The sequence below is a fragment of the Lagenorhynchus albirostris genome, chromosome 14, assembly GCF_949774975.1.
Source record: "Lagenorhynchus albirostris chromosome 14, mLagAlb1.1, whole genome shotgun sequence".
Lineage (NCBI taxonomy): Eukaryota > Metazoa > Chordata > Mammalia > Artiodactyla > Delphinidae > Lagenorhynchus > Lagenorhynchus albirostris.
The window spans coordinates 42808005-42828890 of NC_083108.1; positions in this window are offsets into that span (position 1 = coordinate 42808005).

A 20886-nucleotide genomic window follows, 5' to 3' on the forward strand; every position below is an offset into this window, starting at 1 on the left:
AATGCAAGCATTTAAATTTTCCTTTCTAGAAGTGGAGGAGATGACTCTTTACACTAGAAGCCCTCTTAGATGTCTTTTGATTCTAAAGACCTACATAATTCTAAGTAACATTTTTAGGCAGAGAAGACTTTCTTTACCCCTACACTACATGCTACAGGCCCCAATTCTGTTTATCAAGCGAGAAAAAAATCTGTTTGTCTTGTGAACATTTAGAGTGGAAACCTGGGAAGTACTGATACATAAAATGATAAAGTTTATGTTCATATCCACAACACCGTCTTTTATAACTAATAGTATGTTACCCACTTGTGGGTAAAGGAGACATTAGAAGCTGGTGTATTACTTCATAACAACCCCTTAAAAAGTTCTTTAATTAATTTTGGTACGTAAACTTTCATATCTCTGAAGAGAATTCTAAGTTTGTTGAGGGTAGAAGAACTAGGATAGCTGGATCTGTAAAGAAATGTTCCTTTTCAGTTGACATGCTTATTTTGAAAACATCAGTGAGTGTCTACTATTAGTCAAATATTTATTTCATGGTGGAGCATATTAACTGAAAAGTTGACTTCCACTTTGGGTAAATATCCACTTACAGTTTTGAAGGACTGTCACTTTACTAAGTTATAGATTGAGAGACATATCTATATATCTTTTCTTAGAGGACTTGTGAATAGTTTGACCATAGGCCAATTTACACAAGAATAAAAATTATATGTTGTCCTTTACTCATTCTGGACAAGCAGTATATTTGAAACGGAGCTACTGTGATCTAAAATCTCTTAAGTGTTTATTGCACTGGCTAAAAATCTTCTTTAACTAGCAAATATGTTTTTTTTTAATTTTTTTTTATTTTTTTACATCTTTATTGGGGTATAATTGCTTTACAATGGTGTGTTAGTTTCTGCTTTATAACAAAGTGAATCAGTCATACATAAACATATGTTCCCATATGTCTTCCCTGTTGCGTCTCCCTCCCTCCCACCCTCCCCATCCCACCCCTCCAGGCTGTCACAAAGCACCGAGCCAATATCCCTGTGCCATGCGGCTGCTTCCCACTAGCTATCTACCTTACTGCGTTTGTTAGTGTGTATATGCCCATGACTCTCTCTCGCCCTGTCACAGCTCACCCTTCCCCCTCCCCATAACCTCAAGTCCGTTCTCTAAGAGGTCTGCGTCTTTATTCCTGCTTTACCCCTAGGTTTTTCATGACATTTTTTTTTTCTTAAATTCCATATATATGTGTTAGCATACGGTATTTGTCTCTCTCTTTCTGACTTACTTCACTCTGTATGACAGACTCTAGGTCTATCCACCTCATTACAAATAGCTCAATTTCGTTTCTTTTTATGGCTGAGTAATATTCCATTGTATATATGTGCCACATCTTCTTTATCCATTCATCCGATGACGGGCACTTAGGTTGTTTCCATCTCCGGGCTATTGTAAATAGAGCTGCAATGAACATTTTGGTACATGTCTCTTTTTGAATTATGGTTTTCTCAGGGTATATGCCCAGTAGTGCGACTGCTGGTTCATATGGTAGTTCTATTTGTAGCTTTTTAAGGAACCTCCATACTGTTCTCCACAGTGGCTGTATCAATTTACATTCCCACCAACAGTGTAAGAGGGTTCCCTTTTCTCCACACCCTCTCCAGCATTTATTGTTTCTAGATTTTTTGATGATGGCCATTCTGACTGGTGTGAGATGATATCTCATTGTAGTTTTGATTTGCATTTCTCTCATGATTAGTGATGTTGAGCATTCTTTCATGTGTTTGTTGGCAGTCTGTATATCTTCTTTGGAGAAATGTCTATTTAGGTCTTCTGCCCATTTTTGGATTGGGTTGTTTGTTTTCTTGTTATTGAGCTGCATGAGCTGCTTGTAAATTTTGGAGATTAATCCTTTGTCGGTTGCTTCATTTGCAAATATTTTCTCCCATTCTGAGGGTTGTCTTTTGGTCTTGTTTATGGTTTCCTTTGCTGTGCAAAAGCTTTGAAGTTTCATTAGGTCCCATTTGTTTATTTTTGTTTTTATTCCCATTACTCTAGGAGGTGGGTCAGAAAGGATCTTGCTTTGATTTATGTCATAGAGTGTTCTGCCTATGTTTTCCTCTAAGAGTTTGATAGTTTCTGGCCTTACATTTAGGTCTTTAATCCATTTTGAGCTTATTTTTGTGTATGGTGTTAGGGAGTGATCTAATCTCATACTTTTACATGTACCTGTCCAGTTTTCCCAGCACCACTTATTGAAGAGGCTGTCCTTTCTCCATTGTACATTACTGCCACCTTTACCAAAGATAAGGTGTCCATATGTGCATGGGTTTATCTCTGGGCTTTCTATCCTGTTCCATTGATCTATCTTTCTGTTTTTGTGCCAGTACCATACCGTCTTGATGACTGTAGCTTTGTAGTATAGTCTGAAGTCAGGGAGCCTGATTCCTCCAATTCCTTCTTTCGTTCTCAAGATTGCTTTGGCTATTCGGGGTCTTTTGTGTTTCCATACAAATTGTGAAATTTTTTGTTCTAGTTCTGTGAAAAATGCCAGTGGTAGTTTGATAGGGATTGCATTGAATCTATAGATTGCTTTGGGTAGTAGAGTCATTTTCACAATGTTGATTCTTCCAATCCAAGAACATGGTATATCTCTCCATCTATTTATATCATCTTTAATTTCTTTCATCAGTGTCTTATAATTTTCTGCATACAGGTCTTTTGTCTCCTTAGGTAGGTTTATTCCTAGATATTTTATTCTTTTTGTTGCAATGGTAAATGGGAGTGTTTTCTTGATTTCACTTTCAGATTTTTCATCATTAGTATATAGGAATGCCAGAGATTTCTGTGCATTAATTTTGTATCCTGCCACTTTACCAAATTCATTGATTAGCTCTAGTAGTTTTCTGGTAGCATCTTTAGGGTTCTCTATGTATAGGATCATGTCATCTGCAAACAGTGACAGCTTTACTTCTTCTTTTCCAATTTGGATTCCTTTTATTTCCTTTTCTTCTCTGATTGCTGTGGCTAAAACTTCCAAAACAATGTTGAATAATAGTGGTGAGAGTGGGCAACCTTGTCTTGTTCCTGATCTTAGTGGAAATGCTTTCAGTTTTTCACCATTGAGGATGATGTTTGCTGTGGGCTTGTCATATATGGCCTTTATTATGTTGAGGAAAGTTCCCTCTATGACTACTTTCTGCAGGGTTTTTATCATAAATGGGTGTTGAATTTTGTCAAAAGCTTTCTCTGCATCTATTGAGATGATCATATGGTTTTTCTCCTTCAATTTGTTAATATGGTTTATCACATTGATAGATTTGCGTATATTGAAGAATCCTTGCATTCCTGGAATAAACCCCACTTGATCATGGTGTATGATCCTTTTAATGTGCTGTTGGATTCTGTTTGCTAGTATTTTGTTGAGGATTTTTGCATCTATGTTCATCAGTGATATTGGCCTGTAGTTTTCTTTCTTTGTGACATCCTTGTCTGGTTTTGGTATCAAGGTGATGGTGGCCTCGTAGAAGGAGTTAGGGAGTGGTCCTCCCTCTGCTATATTTTGGAAGAGTTTGAGAAGGATAGGTGTTAGCTCTTCTCTAAATGTTTGATAGAATTCGCCTGTGAAGCCATCTGGTGCAAATATGTTTTTGAAGAAAGCCATCAAAGCACTGGACCTGAAATGAGAGTTACCTGGAAGTGTGGCCTTGGGTGAGCTTCTTTAACCACTAGGAACTGGTTTTTTCATCATTAAATTGACCATATAAACAATGGCCCACAACATATTATGTGAAACCTGTGGATCCAATTGTGTTTAAATTCAAATTTAGGAAAATCATGTAGTGCATCTATCATATTTATTTAATACTAAATAGGGTCTGGAGCAGCATCCCACAAAGAAACAGATTCATATATTTGCAGTGATTCATGAATATTTATACTAAGTGGGGAAAGCAAGGTCTATAAACATACTGATGAAAGCTCAGATTAGTTTTGCCTTTAAATGAATTTTGGCAACAAGCTTTGAAAAATTAAAAAAAAAATTTTGGTCTTCAGAGATTTTTGAATTTTGAAAGAGGAGATAAAGGATCATACATCTATACTTGTATAGTGTGAAAGGCAGTTCTGAAGATCAAATGAGATAGCTTTAAGAAAGAACTCTACAAATTATAAAGCAGTATATAAAGTAAGGCATTATTATCAGCTATGTACTTGACTTTATGGCTATTTTCCAGGCTTTCACTGAGTATGAAGAGTTGGGAGATAATTTTTTATTATGCTGGGTTTGAGCCTAGTTTAAAGAAAAGAGATTAAAAGTTTTCTTCTACAAGTGTATGGTGCTCAAACTACTTGGATTTCGTTGAAATCAGCATGGATATATGTGTTTTCCACACATTCAAGTTCTCTTTCTTACCAAAATAATGTTTGCACATTTTTGCTATTATAACATTCTTTTAAATTATACCTCAGAGATATCAAAAGCTTAGAATTTAGTCATTTATTCAGTCAGCAATTGCTAATTTTGAATAATTATGTGTGGAGTAAGTATTCAGTAGGAAACAGTATTAGTTCAAGAACTTGACAGAAGAGTTGTTTGACAAAAAGACTGGAGCTATTTCAGTGAGATGTTATTGGCAACTGTGGCCAGGAAAAGCAGTGAGTGCTCATCTGGACTTTCCCTGGCTGGGATTGGGCAGGATTCGGCTCCCCAGAGAACTCTAGGATGCTGGTCACACTTCAAACCCTTCTTTGGTAAACCACTCTGTGAATGACCTTAAGTGTGAGTATAGGAACCACTATACTGATCATTAGTCTCTTCTACCATTATTTGATAAATACATTACTTAACTCTCCATAATCCTAATCGAATGCAATCAACAGGAAGTATGGGAATCTATCAACTAATGTTTGATTTATTTAATTCAGCAGCATCAAAACAGATGCTAATACTCTACCTTCTTGGACAAAAGTGGATGAAACTTTTTCTCACAAAGTGAGAATGTGAACGTAAGGCATGAACTTAAAGGAAAGAGTAATGATGAAAGTAATATATATGTTAACATACATGGTCTAGTCTTACTTGTCTCCTAAATCGACCTGATTTTAAACATAGAAACTTACCTGAGTCTTAATTTTCTCATGTATAAACTGTAGGGATAAATGTGATAAACCTGGCCCTGCTACCTGCTCAAAACTTTTCTTTGAAGCTCAGCATAATTTGGTGCTTTTAAATTTCACTTTAGCCATATACTATGCTTCAATAATCCACCCTAAATTTTGAAATGTCAGTGATAGTTTCAGCAGTTTGATACAGTTTTTCTTTTCATGTTTGTTCTTGAATGAAAACCCAGGCAATTTAGAAATCAGCTCCCCCAGTCCTCACCATTCCCCAAGTTCTCTGGGCTTTGTTAGGTTAATGAAAAACTGACATTGCTGTCTATGCACTTAGTGATGAATGCACTTTAACACAACTGGATATTTTACACCAAATATATTTTCTCAAATACTAATCATATTGTCATTTCTAACTTTTCAAACCCTTTTCTAGCTTTTTGATTAAAAAAAATAACAATTATGAATCTTTCTAGAAGTGACACAGTGTAAGTTTCAGAGCAAAGATAAATTATTAAATGGTGCATGAGTAATGCAAGTAAATGAAAAGAAAGACATGATATGTAGGGCATTAGTAAAATAAAATTTATCTTGCAACTGGGCTTTGAAAATTGATAACGTAAGAACTGTAGTTAAAACACTGTGCTTCTAAAGAAATATGATTCTGAAAAGTGTCATACTGTTCACCTTCATCGTCTTCCAATTTAGTCAATTCTTTTAACTTGTAATGAAAATACCTCACTCAGCTGTGTCTCAGTTGGCTAAACTCATGCATTAAAAAGTTGATCAATCTGAGTTTAAGGAGACAGCAGGAAGAAAGGATGTGTTTTATTGTTGTTTACATATGTAGTCTCTTATCTTGTATTTTCGAATCAAGACTGTCATTGGTTTCTTAATGGTACTGTAATGTTACAAGTCAGGATGTGATAAAGATAAATTCAAGGAGTGTAAGATTTTATCTTTCCTTTGACATTTTTATTCCAAGTTCTTTTTTAATTTGATAAATATAACTTGCTTTGTATATACCAAGCAATGTGTAATCAGGGACTGGAGATAAAATAATGAAAATGTATTTTTTTCCTTTCAAATAGCTTATTGTCCAGCAAAGGAGAGCAGTGCATTAACTATTACTGATTGTGATAAGAAATAGTAGTAATTTCCACCTTTGAAGTGCTTACTATGCATCAGGAACTGTACTTCCCATTTTACATAAATGATCTCATTTAACTAGCACCATAATGCCATGAAGTAGATATTATAATGCCATTTGTCAGATTAGGAAAGTGAGGCTTAAGAAGCTAACTTGCTCCAAGTCTCCTAGCAAGTCCATGGCAGAACAGATACTTAAACCTGGACTCTCTGACTCCAAAGCCAAAGCTCATAACAATTATATTATTACAATGGGACAAGTATTGACATAGAAGTATGTATAAAAATTTAAGGTAGTGTAGATGTATGAAGTGATTGACTTTAAACCAAATTAGAAAAGGGAAAATATATGGAAAACCTTCATAGGGAGAATGATGTTGAAGGGTGAAGAGTTATTCACCAGGACAAGTGAAGGAAGATGATTACAGCAGAGGAAATAGGATTAGCAAGGGGATTGAGTAAATGTTGGTGTCTGAGGATGGTGGGTTGTCTGAAGAGAGGAGGCTTCTGACCCCAAGGTGTGGAGTGGAGGGAAAATGGATGAGCCTGAACAGGTGTATAGGAGTGGGTCAAGAACTATCTAGTTAAACCACCTTAAAGACTTAGACTTTTCTTTATGCATATATAGAACCTCCAAATGATTTCTCAACAGGGAAGTGCCAAAATAAGCTCTGCTTTAATGAGAACTGGCAACTGTGAAGAGTAGATTGGAGTAGAAAAAACTGGATAGGGAGAGGAGCTACAGTTATTAGAAGTGTGGCAGGAAGTAAATAGACTTTAATTAAAACGGTAGTAATGTGGAAGGAGAGGAGAGAAGAAATGCAAGAGAGAATTCAGGGATGGAATCAATTCAGTTGGATAATATACTGTGGTGGATGGGGAACAGCTTGGAATAACTCCATGATTAACTATATTTGGTAACAGGGTGAGTAGGAAATACATAAAAATGAACAAGTTTATGAAAACAACAACAACAAGAGAGAATTGTTATGACAATGTTGAGTTTCAGGAATCTATGGTACAGCCATGTTGATGCCTAGTAGTTGTAGATAAGATGATGTAACTATTATTCTCATAAAAATAAAGTAAAAATTAATTATGCTGACTCAAAAACTGCAGCAGGGAATTCCCACCAGAGAAAATACTGATGGCCACTCTGAGCAACGGACACATTATGTGACTATTTTCTCTGCTCTTCAGTTGCCTCCAAGGAGGGCTTGGCACCAGTTTGTTTGAAGGCAGAGATTCCTTCTTTGGAACAGTCTCTCTTGAATCTGTGCATAGAGTAGGTACCTCTTCTTTCTCCAAAGGTGAAGAATTAGATTCATCCTTAAAACACAGCTTAGTGAAAATAATCTATAGATACATTTATTTTAAATAGTTTCCTTTGACTGAATATTTTTACTTTTATTTTGGGTTATTACATTTCTATACATGAATCATGCATTTTTTATTTTTTTGAATGAAAGTTGGGTTTTGTCTTTTATTATGGGAATAATTCATTTTTAAGCATGGTAGTCTTTTTGGTTTTTAATTTTTATTTTATATTATAGTTGATTAGCAATATTGTGTTAGTTTCAGGTGTACAACAAAGTGATTCAGTTGTACATGTATCTATTCATTTTCAAATTATTTAATAAATAAGCACAATTAGGCTTTCAAATATTGTTTCAAATTTCGTTTCTTCTGACATGTTGTGATGTTAACATACATATGTAGGAGTCTCCCAAGTGAGAATTTCTAAAAAATCCTTGTGTTAGGAAATGTAATTTTCAGGTATTCAAGTAAAATTCTGTTAGCCCATTAGTTACTTAGGTCTACATATAGTTAATTTGGTGTTTGGTCATTTTAAAAAACAAAAATGAAAGGAAATCTTATCGTATAACGTTCTAGATAAATACGTATTTGGTGCAATTTCAATACATAGCCTATAGTTTTATAGCAGTTTTCTATTTTAAGCTCAAATTTTTGCTTTTAAAGGATGGGTGCATCACTAAACATTCATTTAAGGCCTTTAAATTTGAAAATAATTTCTCATCTGCTATCTCATTTTACACTTTAAAATAACCTGAGGAGATATTAATAACTCATTTTACAGATGAAAAACAGATGCTGAAAGATTAAATGGAAAATATGTGAAAAGTCCATGTTTTAGTTTTACAAAGTATACAGTAAAATAATTGGCCCTTAATCTATAGTAATATTACCTTATGAACAAAGTTAAATGTCTTGCAAATAGCTCTAAGAATTCACAACATATAGAAAGAACCTTGTTTTAACCTTTAACATGAAAAGTCAATTGAATGGTATTGATTATAAGATGATCTATACAGCTAAAACCCAGAAATTTCTTTGATTTTTTTCCCCAGTTTCATTTAGGTGTATAATTGACAAAAAAATGTAAAATTGTTAAAGTGTACAATGGAATGATTTGATATGCATATATATTGTGAAAGGATTCACCCTCTTGAGGTAAATAACACATCCATCACTTCACATATTTACCTTTTTGTGTCTGTGTGAGAACATTTTTCTATTCTCTTAGCAAATTTCTACTATATAATACAATGTTATCAACTATAGTCAACATGTTACACTTCAGATCCTCAAAACTGTACATCTTGTAACTGAAAGTTTGTACCCTTTCATTAACCTCTACCTATTTCTCCCACCCCCTAGTCTCTGCAACCACTTTTTTACTCTGTTTCTGAGTTTGACATTTTTTTTTGGATTCCACGTATAAGTGATACCATGCACCATGCAATATTTGTCTTTCTCTGTCTGGTTTATTTTACTTGGCAGAATGCTCTACAGTTTCATCCATGTTTTGCAAATGACAAGTTTTCTTCTTTTTTAAGGCTGGATAATAATGTTCCATTGTATATATAGAGATATATATAGCACACCTTCTTTATCCATTTATCCATAGATGGACACTTAGGTTTTTCCACATTTTGTCTTGTAAATGATGCTGCTATTATGAACACAGGAGTAAAGATATCTCTTCAAAATAATGATTTTGTTTCCTTTGGAAATATACTCAGAAGTGGGATTGCCAGATCATGTGGTAATTCTATTTTTAATTTCTTGAGGAACTTCCATCCTGTTTGTCATAGTGGCTGTTTCAGTTTACATACCCACCACAAGGGTTCCCTCTTCTCCACATCTTCACCAACACTTGTTATTTGTTGTCATTTTGATAATAGTCATCCTAACAAGTGTGAGCTGATATATCACTGTGGTTTTAATTTGTCTTTCCCTGATGTTTTGTGTTGTTGGGCACCTTTTCATGTACTTTTTGGCCAGCTGTGTGTCTTCTTTGGAAAGGTCTATTTTGATCCTTTGCCTATTTTTAAAAATTGAGGTTTGTTTGCTTTTTTTCTATTGAGTTGTATTGAGTTCATTGTATATTTTGGATATTTATCCCTTAGTGGACATGTTGTTTGCAAATATTTTCTTTCATTCCATAGGTTGTCTTTTCATTTTGTTATGGTTTCTTTTGTCATGCAGAAGCTGTTTAGTTTGATGCAGTCCTACTTGTTTTTGCTTTTATTGCCTTTGCTTTTGCTGTCCAAAATATCATTGCCAAGACCAATGTCAAGGAGCTTTTTTCCTATGTTTTCTTTCAGAAGTTTTACAGTTTCAGGTCTTATGTTCAAGTCTAATCCATTTTGAGTTGATTTTTGTGTATGGTATACAATTGGAGTCCAATTTCATTTGTTTGCTTGTGGCTACCTAGTTTTCCCAACACTATTTATTGAAGAGACTACCTTTTCCCCATTATATTTTTGGCACCTTTGTCAAAAATTAATTGACCATATATGCATAGGTTTATGTCTGAGCTTCCTATTCTATCGATCTATGTGTCTATATGATCTATATGACATTTATGCCACTATCCTACTGCTTTGATTACTGTAGCTTTGTAATACAATTTGAAATCAGAAGGCGTAATAGCTCTAGCTTTGTTCTTTTTTGTCATGGTTGCTTTGGACATTCAGGGTCTTTTGTGGTTCCATGCAAATTTTAGGATTGTTCTATTTCTGTGAAAAATGCCATTGAAATTTTGAGAGGGATTAAATTGAATCTGTAGATTAATTTGTATAGTATGAACATTTCAACAATATTAATTCTTCCAATCCATAAACACAGGATATCTATACATTTATTTGTATCATCTTCAATCTATTTAATCAAAGTCTTATAGTTTTCTGTGTACAGGTCTTTTACCTCCTTGGTTAAATTTATTCCTAAGTATTTAAATGTTTTCAGTGCTACAGTATATGCAATTTTTTCTTAATTTCTCTCTCTGATAGTTTGTTGTTGGTATGTAGAAGTACAACACATTTTTGTATATTGATTTTTGTATCCTATAACTTTACCAAAATTGTTTATTAGTTCTAACAGTATTTTGGTGGAGTCTTTAGGGTTTTCTATATATAAAATCATATTATCTGCAAATACAGACAATTTTACTTCTTCCCTTTCAGATTTGGATGCCTTTTATTTCTTTTTCTTGCCTGACTGCTCTGGCTAGGACTTGCAGTACTAGGCTGAAAAAAAGTGGTAAGGGTAGGCATTCCTGTCTTGTTCCTGATCTCCTTCTTTGACTTTTGATTAACTAATTTTCCCTTGCTCTGTCTCTCTCTGTCTTTGTCTCTCTGTCTCTTTCTCTCTCTCTCATGTTACTGATAAAACCCCACAACTTTTGAGTCTGGTTTTTCTACTAAAGAATTAGCATTCAACTGCAAACGTGGTATCTGGGAGAAGAAAGAGAAAGTGAGGGAAAAGAAAACAAGGCAATATTTTGATATTATGTTCTTTCTTCATGTCTCTTGACCTTCTTTCCCCGTTTATATTTTCCTCCCTCTCTTGGTTTTCTCACTCTTCAGGCATAAAGTGATGAAATAATGGGAAGTTTCACCTATGGCACTAGAAAGATGTTATTCAAAGGGAAGAGGAATAAAATATTTAGGGCTTTGACTCAGCCCGTGACCTGCTTCTTTTTATGGCTATAGTTCACAGGACGTTAAAAGGATTTTACTAATGTGGTAGGGGCTAAACACAGACTTATAGTGCTTGTAATTTGTACCATCTTATTTTATAAAGTTCATCTATTATCCTAATTCTAATTATTTTTTCAGCTAATTTTTTCTTATTCATTTTGTATCACATACTGCTGATCATTATTTGGTAGTAATCAAATCAATATCTAAACCTTACAGATAAGTTCAAGGGCAGTCCATACCAATGTCCTTGTTTTCTATAATCCAGTTCCAGATCAGTTTTCTAAAGAGAGGCTTGTCAAATTTCCAGGGAGTTTAAGTGATCAGGCAGCCATCTCTTTTAAATTATGGGTTATTTTATAAATTTCTCTTCGTTGTTCAATTGTAGATATATATATATATATATGGCAATTTAATGGTAATTTAATAAATATCCTCGGTTTTTAACCAGGAAAAATTACATCACTGAATTGAATTGCTTGGTGAATATCATATTCCATACAAGATATGGCAGTAAAATATTTCATGAGTAAAATTATAATTTTATTTCCAGGTTGAAAAATTGCACTACTGTGATCAAGGGAAACAATGAACTATTTTTTAAATTATTACAAATAGTTCTTCAAATATAAGATGTATTTATTATATACATTATTGTGAATATTATAACTGATTTAAATTAGTAATTATTAAAACAGTAATTATATTTATGTCATAGATTCACAATCTCAATGTAGATAATATTTCATTCCTTGATATAAAACTTGGTATGAAATTCCTGGACAAGAATTATCTTTAGTTCAATGTGATTCAATCTACAGTAATCCAAATGTTACAGTAAATCAATATTGGGGGGAGGGAGCAAAAACATTCCCATAATGGTGGAAAGTGCCAATTGTACATTTTTTCTGAGAGCAGAATGAATCATCTGTGTGTGTCAGAATTGCAATATATCTGTATTTCCGTGTTTCTGGCATTTTACAGTAGTAGGATCAGAAATCTACTACTAAGCAGCTACTACTACTAACGAGACATCAACTACTAAGAAGCTCTTGAGCCTTGAAACAATAATGTGAATTCCAATCTTAATATTTTGATTTATTATTATTAATTGAAAATATTTATAGAAAAATAGATCTAAAACTCAGATGTTTAAACTATATTGTTAAAGGAAGTGACAAGGACATGGTTAAAGAGGATAGATTAATACAGCACAGAACTGAGATGAGGTATATGGGGTAATTATAGAACTAATGAGCTAGTTAATCATTCTGAGAACAAACCAGTGCTTCCACTTGATTCATCTGGTGGGAGGTTTGAATAAATGACTTACATAGTTCTCATGGGACCTAGGATTCTATGACTCTGCAATTTAATATAATTTATGATTTGGACACCAGATTAATTAGAAGGTTTGAGAAGCATATTGTGTCTTTTAGGCCATTACAATAATGGTCTCAGTCAGCTAAGTAAAAGACTTAATATCCAAAGTTCCCAACACATTATTGTGAAGTTCTGAATCAATTAACATATGAGGATGGTAAAATGTCAAAAACCAAGCAATATACACGAAGTGTTGTGTAATGAATTATTTTTCTGTCCCATGTCTAAAATAGTATCCTAAAATTACTGATGTATTCATTGTGTCAGTCTGTTCACTGTATCATTGAATTCATTGTATGATGTGAAATTCTGGATAAAAATAAACATCAAAAATTAATGCACTGATTAATAGATTAGGCTAAATTATCTTGTTTTTTCTTTTTATGATGTCGTGAAGACCTAGCCTACCGAAGTGCCAATTCAATTCAAGAAAGACAATTTATTAACGTCAGTCAGATAGGGTATAATTAACTTCTAACTCCCTGGAATCATATGTTCTAAGCGGCAGCCCAGTGATCTAAAACAGCTGTAAATCTTGACCTCCCTAGCTATCACTCCCAGCATTAAAGAGTAACTTTACTCTGAGGGGTGTCTAATCCATTAGGGTATATGTTATAACACTATGTATCTGAAATAGTGGAATATAATTTAGGTAATGGAAAAAAGAAGTACGAAAAGTTTTATATATACATTTTAAGTCCCTTCCTTACATTTGCCTTTTTATAAAACATGTGCTATATATATGATATATATATATTACATACCTAAAACATTTATTTATGTGTGTATATACACAGTTTATGTGTATACTTTTAATATCAAAGATTAAATTAATTTGCTTTTTGTTCTAGAGTGACCATTCTTCTGTAGCTGAGACAAACTTTGTTTATGTTGGGAGTCTTTGTATGCCCTAGTTTGGACAATGAATTCTCCCTCTACTATAACAAATACACGATGTCAGTTATCTTTGAATCATAAATTGAGTGTGTTATATCCTTACCAGGGCCCTTATTCATAAAAAGTTATAAGCCTGGTGTACATCTAAAAGCTTCATATGAAAGTGAAAAGATGTGCAATTTTTTAATGAATTCAAAGTGCATTTCATCATTGTATCATATAATAATTTTTCCAGAGGTTTTCAATCAAGGTATAAATTTCTAATTTTCTCTTTTCAAAGGTAACAAGTAATCGACTTGATTGATCCAATCACAGTATGGTCAAAATGGATGTATAATGTTGAAAACAGCATAAATAACATACTTTACATTCTCTGGTAACAAAAATTTCAGAACATATTTTTAGATTTTTATAAACGTTTGTATTAACTTTATTCTTTTTAACTTACCTTTTAAATTGCATTAAGTCAGATTGGAGATGATTGATATAAAAAACTAGTTTATATGTCAAAGGACATTTTAACTTTTTATACAACGTTAGAGTTCACTTTTAGGAAGAAGATAAGCAATGATAAAAGTGATTGGCTGAAAATAGCCAATACTGATCATCACTTAAGGGAAGTTCCTCTTTGCAGAAACTTCAGGTTAATATTATAATACTGTGTTCACTGCTTAGATCTGACAGTTCATTTTTTCTACTTCAAATGATCTCTGAAACAATGATCTCTTGGGGAATAACTGTTATTTTCCAGATTTTCTGTACGTGAGTTTACCTTGATGTTTAAGTCACCCCGTAATATGATCCCATCTGATAGATACTCAGGAAGTGTTGTTAAGTGACTGTCTGCCTTACTGCTAGAGGCTTTATGTACAAAATCTCATTAATATGAGACCTTGATGGAATTTGAATTTGCTCAAAGACAAAGGATTTGTACTTGAGCTTTCATCACTGTATTCATGCTCATCTAAAAAACAAAATGAAGCAAAACAAGACCCATACAGTTAGATCTCCATAGCAGAGACCCTGGTGTGGGGATTTTGTTGGTTTTCTGTGGCTGTGTGTGTATGTACATGTTGTAATTCATTCTATATTAGTCTTATGTACTAATGTTGAGTTAGTTCACTATGATATTAACTAAAATCAGAAAGACCAAGTTTCAACTGAATCTACCAAAGACAACTTGGCAAGTTTTTGGATAGGGCAGGATCCTGAATGTTTTGGTGAATGGGATGGGTTTCTAAAATCTTGAGTCATTTTTGGATAGATTATGTTAATGTCAGTTGGCAAGATTAGAAGACTTTTAAAAAAGTGATTCAATATTTTTATAGATTATAAAAATAATCTATTTTTATAATAGATTTGTTATTCCATTTTAAAGTTATTGTAAAGTATTGGCTATATTCCCTGTGCTGTACAATATATCCTTGAAGCTTATTACTTTTATGCTTAGTAGTTTGTACCTCTTAATCCCTTACTCTTATCTTGCCCCTGCTCCCTTCCGTCTTCCCACTGGTAACCACTAGTTTGTTCTCTAAATCAGTGAGTCTGTTTCTGTTTTGTTATATTCATTGTTTTGTTTTGTTTTTAAGATTCCACATGTAAGGGACAGCATACAGTATTTATCTTTCTCTTTCTGACATATTTCACTAAGCATAATACACTCCAGGTCCATGCATGTTGTTGCAAATGGCAAAATTTCATTTTTTTTCTATGGCTAAGTAGTATTCCATTCTAAATATATATAGTTGATCTTTGTTTTGCTGTTGTCACTCTATTACATTTAAGGACAGGGAATTTAATTTTCAAGAAATGTGATAGTTAAGACCCTCAGGGTGAGAGAAGATATACTTATTTATCTTTTCAGTTTTAGAGTCATTCGTTTCCACTATAATTGCATCATTAATACCACCCATATCTCTGGGCTATCTATGATGAAATGCATCATTGCACATTTTTGTTATCGAGGATTTAAAAGCTTTCTAGCTTATTCTATTAGGGAAGAAGACTAAAAATGGTCAAAGACACAAATTGATTATGATTTATGGTTTATAAGAGGGATAGTAAATGAAGGTCAACCAACAAAACAATATTTTCTGGAAAAAAGTCTTGAGGCAAATTATATGGTCTTGCAAGCAAAGGTGTAGTTAGGACCCATGCCACAGATGGATCTGTATTCCTACTCTGATGTATTCTTAAAAGTTAATTGGATGAAGGGGTGGATTGATTTGTAATTTTAGTGCAATGAGTAATAGTGAAGAGTTATATCATTTTACTAATAATACTGATATTTAAATTAAAAATCTACCTTTCCATAAAAAGAATAAAAATGGGTTTTGGAGTAAACAATAACAAATATACACATACAACTTTTTATCCCAGATATATTGCTTAGCTGTGGACCTTGGGTAAATGTTTAACTTCTCTGCCAATAATTACGAATAATAATTATATATAATAAACATAAAATTGAAATTATAATAAAGCTCTTAATGAGATGTTTTCTTATTTGCAAAGGGATCCAAATGAACACTGATACATGTCTCACTTTTTCTTTCTTGTCCATCTTCCCAGACCACTTTGCATTTGCTTTGCGTTGGCATGACTGCACTCATTTGCCTTTTATCTACTGTACCTTTCCCTTCCCTTCTCTGCCTAACTCCTCTCATCCTTTAAGATTCAGCTCAGAAACCACTTCTCTTGAGAAAATTTCCGGATCTCCTTCTTCTCTCTTAGCACCCTATGCTTTGTCCTGGTAGAATACTGTTTACTGTTGTTTGCCTACTCACCCCATACCCAATCCGCTAGACTAGGGGCTCACTGAAGACAGGCACACTTTCATATTCATGTATATCTCAGTGCCTAGCACAGTGCTTGACACTTAGGAAGTGCCTAACCAATATTCATTCATTTCTTGAATAAATCTTTATCACACATCATTTAGTTGTGCCAGGCACTGTGTAAGGTGTTGAGGGCATGAGAGCGGACAATATAGAAGCAACACTCCACTCCTAGAAATATTAGATTAGTGGGAGAGACAGACACATATTAAACAAGACAGATATAGCTTTGCAAACCATTCTGAACACTCTGAGTTGGATCAGTTCAAGGAACTGGGAGAAGGTCAATATAGGACATGAAGGAACATGGCAAGGCATGAAGCTGGAAGGCCTTCAGAACCTGACAGCCTAATTGAGGTCTTTGGATTTTATTGTGAGTACAATTGTCAGGCACTGAAGGCCTTACGCAAGTGAGTGGCACAAACATTTTTGTGTTTTGAAAGCATTTCTCTGACTTTTGTGTGGACAGTGAATTGGAGGGACCCAACTTTCATTAGATTCTAGTGAACCTAGAAAGGTGATTTAGGAAACCATTGCAACCATGCAGGTGGGAGATAACGGTGGGTTTGATAAGAGACACATTGTGGAAGTTGAAATGAGATGGACAAATTTAACATGTACTGTAAAAAAATGTAAAAAACATATTTTCAAAATTCATACTGTTACTGTGCTATTGGGCTAGGGCACAATGTATTACAGGGCCTGGTTAAATTTCAACTTTCTTCATGTTTTCTATTTGATTGTATGCTTCACTTCACTTAATAAAACTCATTATCAACATCAAATATTTCAATACCATAGGCAGAAAATAGCAGAAACATTTTCATTTCCATAAGTAGCGTGTGCAATTACTACATATTTTTATTGACTAAGGAATCCAAATGAGGCAAAATGTAAAAATACCAGGCAAACAGAATTACAAAAAAGAGACCATTCAATACTTTGAGATAATAATACTCATAAATATTTAGCAAGTGCTTACTATATTTGTATTGGCTATTGTGTTGGCCTGATGAGGTAGGGCCCCTTCTTGTCTTCATTTTTCAAATGTGAAGTGAAGTTTGGGGTTACTGTTTCTCAGTAAAGACAGAAACAGTATTCATAGTTGAAACTCCCCAAATTTTCATAATTTGGATAACTAGAAAATGTTATTTTTTTCTCCTACATTGTGATAGGATTTTCAGGAAGACGCAGTGCACTTACACTGAGAAATACCACATTTATGATTTGATTAAAAATGCACTATGGGTTAATTTTGGAGTAACTAAGGCCCATATGAATTTTAAAAATTATGATGAATGAATTTTGCTTGGAAATATCATTTCAGGAAAACACCATCACTAAATAAAAGCAATTTTCTGCTCTAATATGCACAGAGCCAATAAACCTTTTATGTAAATCTGAGGACAAAATTTTATCCATAAATCTCTTAGAACAAAACGTGCAATAAAATCCCATAACCATCTCATCTTTTCTTCTCTTGTAAATCACAAATGGAGTTTTCTTTAATCCATTTGGACAAAAGCTACTCTATCTATTTAGTCTGAACTCCTGGCAAATAACATTAAGCATTCATCCCTGAATAAGAGCTAATTTTTCACTGTTTACCATCCCATGTGCTATCAGACAACTACAGTATGAACACTGCACTCTAATATTGAGCCATGTCACACTGACCTTGGGAAGCAATTTTGCTAATGAGTGACAGAAGACCAATAAATGTGGAAAACCTTTCTTTATGAAGTCATAAAATGAGTTTTACAAGAAGTCAGTTCCTCATGCCCCTTTTTAAACAAACATCGAAGGCTACAACACCCTTATCCCACGCACATAGATCCAGGACAACAGGATTCTAAATAGTCCCTGACTGGGCTGTGAACCTGCAGTTGCTCAAAATGATGCCACCTGCCAGCTTGAGTGTTTCATACTGTCAAGACCAAATGCACTGAATAAATTGGACAAGAAGGTGACCATTCTAGTCCGTGCTGATATCCTCATTTTGTGGATCTCCCTCAGAATCATTTACTTCACATTATAATGACAGGTAGCTGTAGATTCACAACAATCCTGCAGCTTTATCGCTTGTCAGTTTTATAAAAAATAATCTTTTCAGTATTATAAGATTCAAACCTCTAGCTCTACATAAGGAAATACATGTTTCACACCACTCTTCAAGTATCGTAAAAAAATACTGTTCAAGTGAATATTTACTGAACACTGTCATGTCCATATTCTTACAGAGTAATCATCACATTATCACACGAACAAGGATTAGTACTTGACATTTTAGGAAACTTACTGAAGTATTCCATGATTAAATTTAGAGTTTTCATAGGAACTAGAATTTAACTTGTATAGTACTCGTTTGTGATTTTCAAATAGCCAAGAAAGTACTGAATATTTAATTTTAATAATTTAGAACTTATAATTATGTGCATTGCAAAGTTAAAATTATTTAAATTGAGAGAATGATCATTTGGCCTGATCCAGCATTTTGAGCATTTAAGAAATGCTAAAGTTTAAAATTTGATATTCAAAGGAAAGGTAATTATATATGTTAGTATTAGAGAATTGCTTCTGCCTCTCTACAAAAATATTTCTATTAATACTTTGTTATAAGGTCATTTTCAAGACCAGTATAAATCTTCCAGGCCAAATATGTAATAATAGCAACTGAGAGTCACAAAGAACTAATAGAGTCATAATTTTTCTCACTTAATCCTTTTTTTGGAGATAGATTTTTATTGTCCCCATTTTTCAAAGGAGAGAGGAAACATATTCAAATAGCTCTAAACTCTTCAGAAGTCCTTGAATGCTTAATAAATAATGTCCAAAATCATTATTAAGGACATAAGCTGTACACAGTCAAGGTTCCACAGACGTATCTGGCTTTATTTCTGCAGCCTTTCTCCCTGCATCGCCACTTTCTCTAACAAAATGAATGAATACCTGGATTAAAATGAAATAATAACTCCTCATGCTAGAACCTCAGTGTCAAGCCTACATGATGATCTCCATGCCTTCATTCGTAGTGCTTCCATAGCCTGAAATATATTGGACCCAATGTGTGTTGAAAACGGACATTCCAGTATTTCAAGATGCAGTTCAAAGGTCACTTCCTCTCTGAAGTGTACCGGGCTCCTCCATGAATTGTCTCCTTTTCTTCCTTCATTTCCTTCTTTTCCTGTGTACTGTATAACATTTTAGTGGACTTATTTGTTTAAATGTTGTTTCTCTTTTCCTAGAATGTACCTCTCTTGAGGGCAGGGGCAAGGACTTTATTGATTTTGTATCCTCAGCACCAGGCGAAGTGTTAGCCCACAGTTTATAATGCACTAAATGCAGTTACAATAAGATATCAAGTGCTAGGTACAAAGTACAAGGCACAATATTGGCTCAAAAGACTGGTTAACAAGGAAAGAGGGGTTCCCAGCTTAAATTTAAGAAGGTCCTTGGTAACGTATTAAAATTTTGTGACAATATTTATTAGAATGTGTAGAACAAAATAAATTTGCTTTCAAGTCAAAACAAAAATTAAAAATGTAAACAAAAGAAAAACATAAAGTTTCTTTCAACAAAGTTTGCTTTAATATGTGACCTAGATGAGGTATTGGAGTTCATTTTAAAGCTCAGTTTTGTATTTTTTCTAGATCTTTTTAAAGGTCTTTTCTTGGAAACACATTCTTTTCTTGAATCCAAGATGCAGTCCATCCAATGCTAGGAATATTTTTACCCAAATGGTTCTGAACCCAAGACCCCAAGCTCATATTTTTACTTAGTCCCAACTTCAGCCTCTGACCCCTTCACTGATGGAAATTGTCTCTCTAATTCCGTGGGGTTTTCATAAACTTAAATGGGTACACTCTGTGAGTTATTGCTTTTTTATTGTCAAAATATCTTTTTGCAATTGCCTTTTCTTTTAGAAGGAAGGTTTTGTGTGTGTATGTATCTTTATTCTATGTAACACAAATATTCATTAATCAGGATGTCAAAGGACACTATGTTCCTAGCACAGTGTTTTTCCACTGTCTGACTTCTGAAGTATGGTGGCTACACTGCTGACTGTCCTGAGCCTTATATGGTGTTATGATATTAATCACTATGAGAGGTGAAACCTGCAAAAGCATAAATTGAAGGTAAGCCTATTTGGGGGGCCATTTACTATCCAGAGTTTGTATGCAGCTGAGAGTAATTTTTATTGCACACTGTGACAATAACACATTCATAATATGGGACAAAAAAGGAACTCGGGCTCAGTGTTTAGGACAGCAATTCACAACTAGCCAAAGAATTAGCACCACATGCCAGGAACAATTTTAATGCAAGGTACAAGTTGGAATTGGGACCTTCTAATTCTATCAGGTTCCTTCTGTCCACTATTAAAAGCAATCGTGTTTTTGTTTTGCTTTTTTGTTTGTTTTGCTTAAAATTTCTGGAGCTGTTATAAGTATGTGAGCAACAGAAAATGAATTCTGAATAAGCAAAAGTCTCAATGAAGGAACAGATGTAGG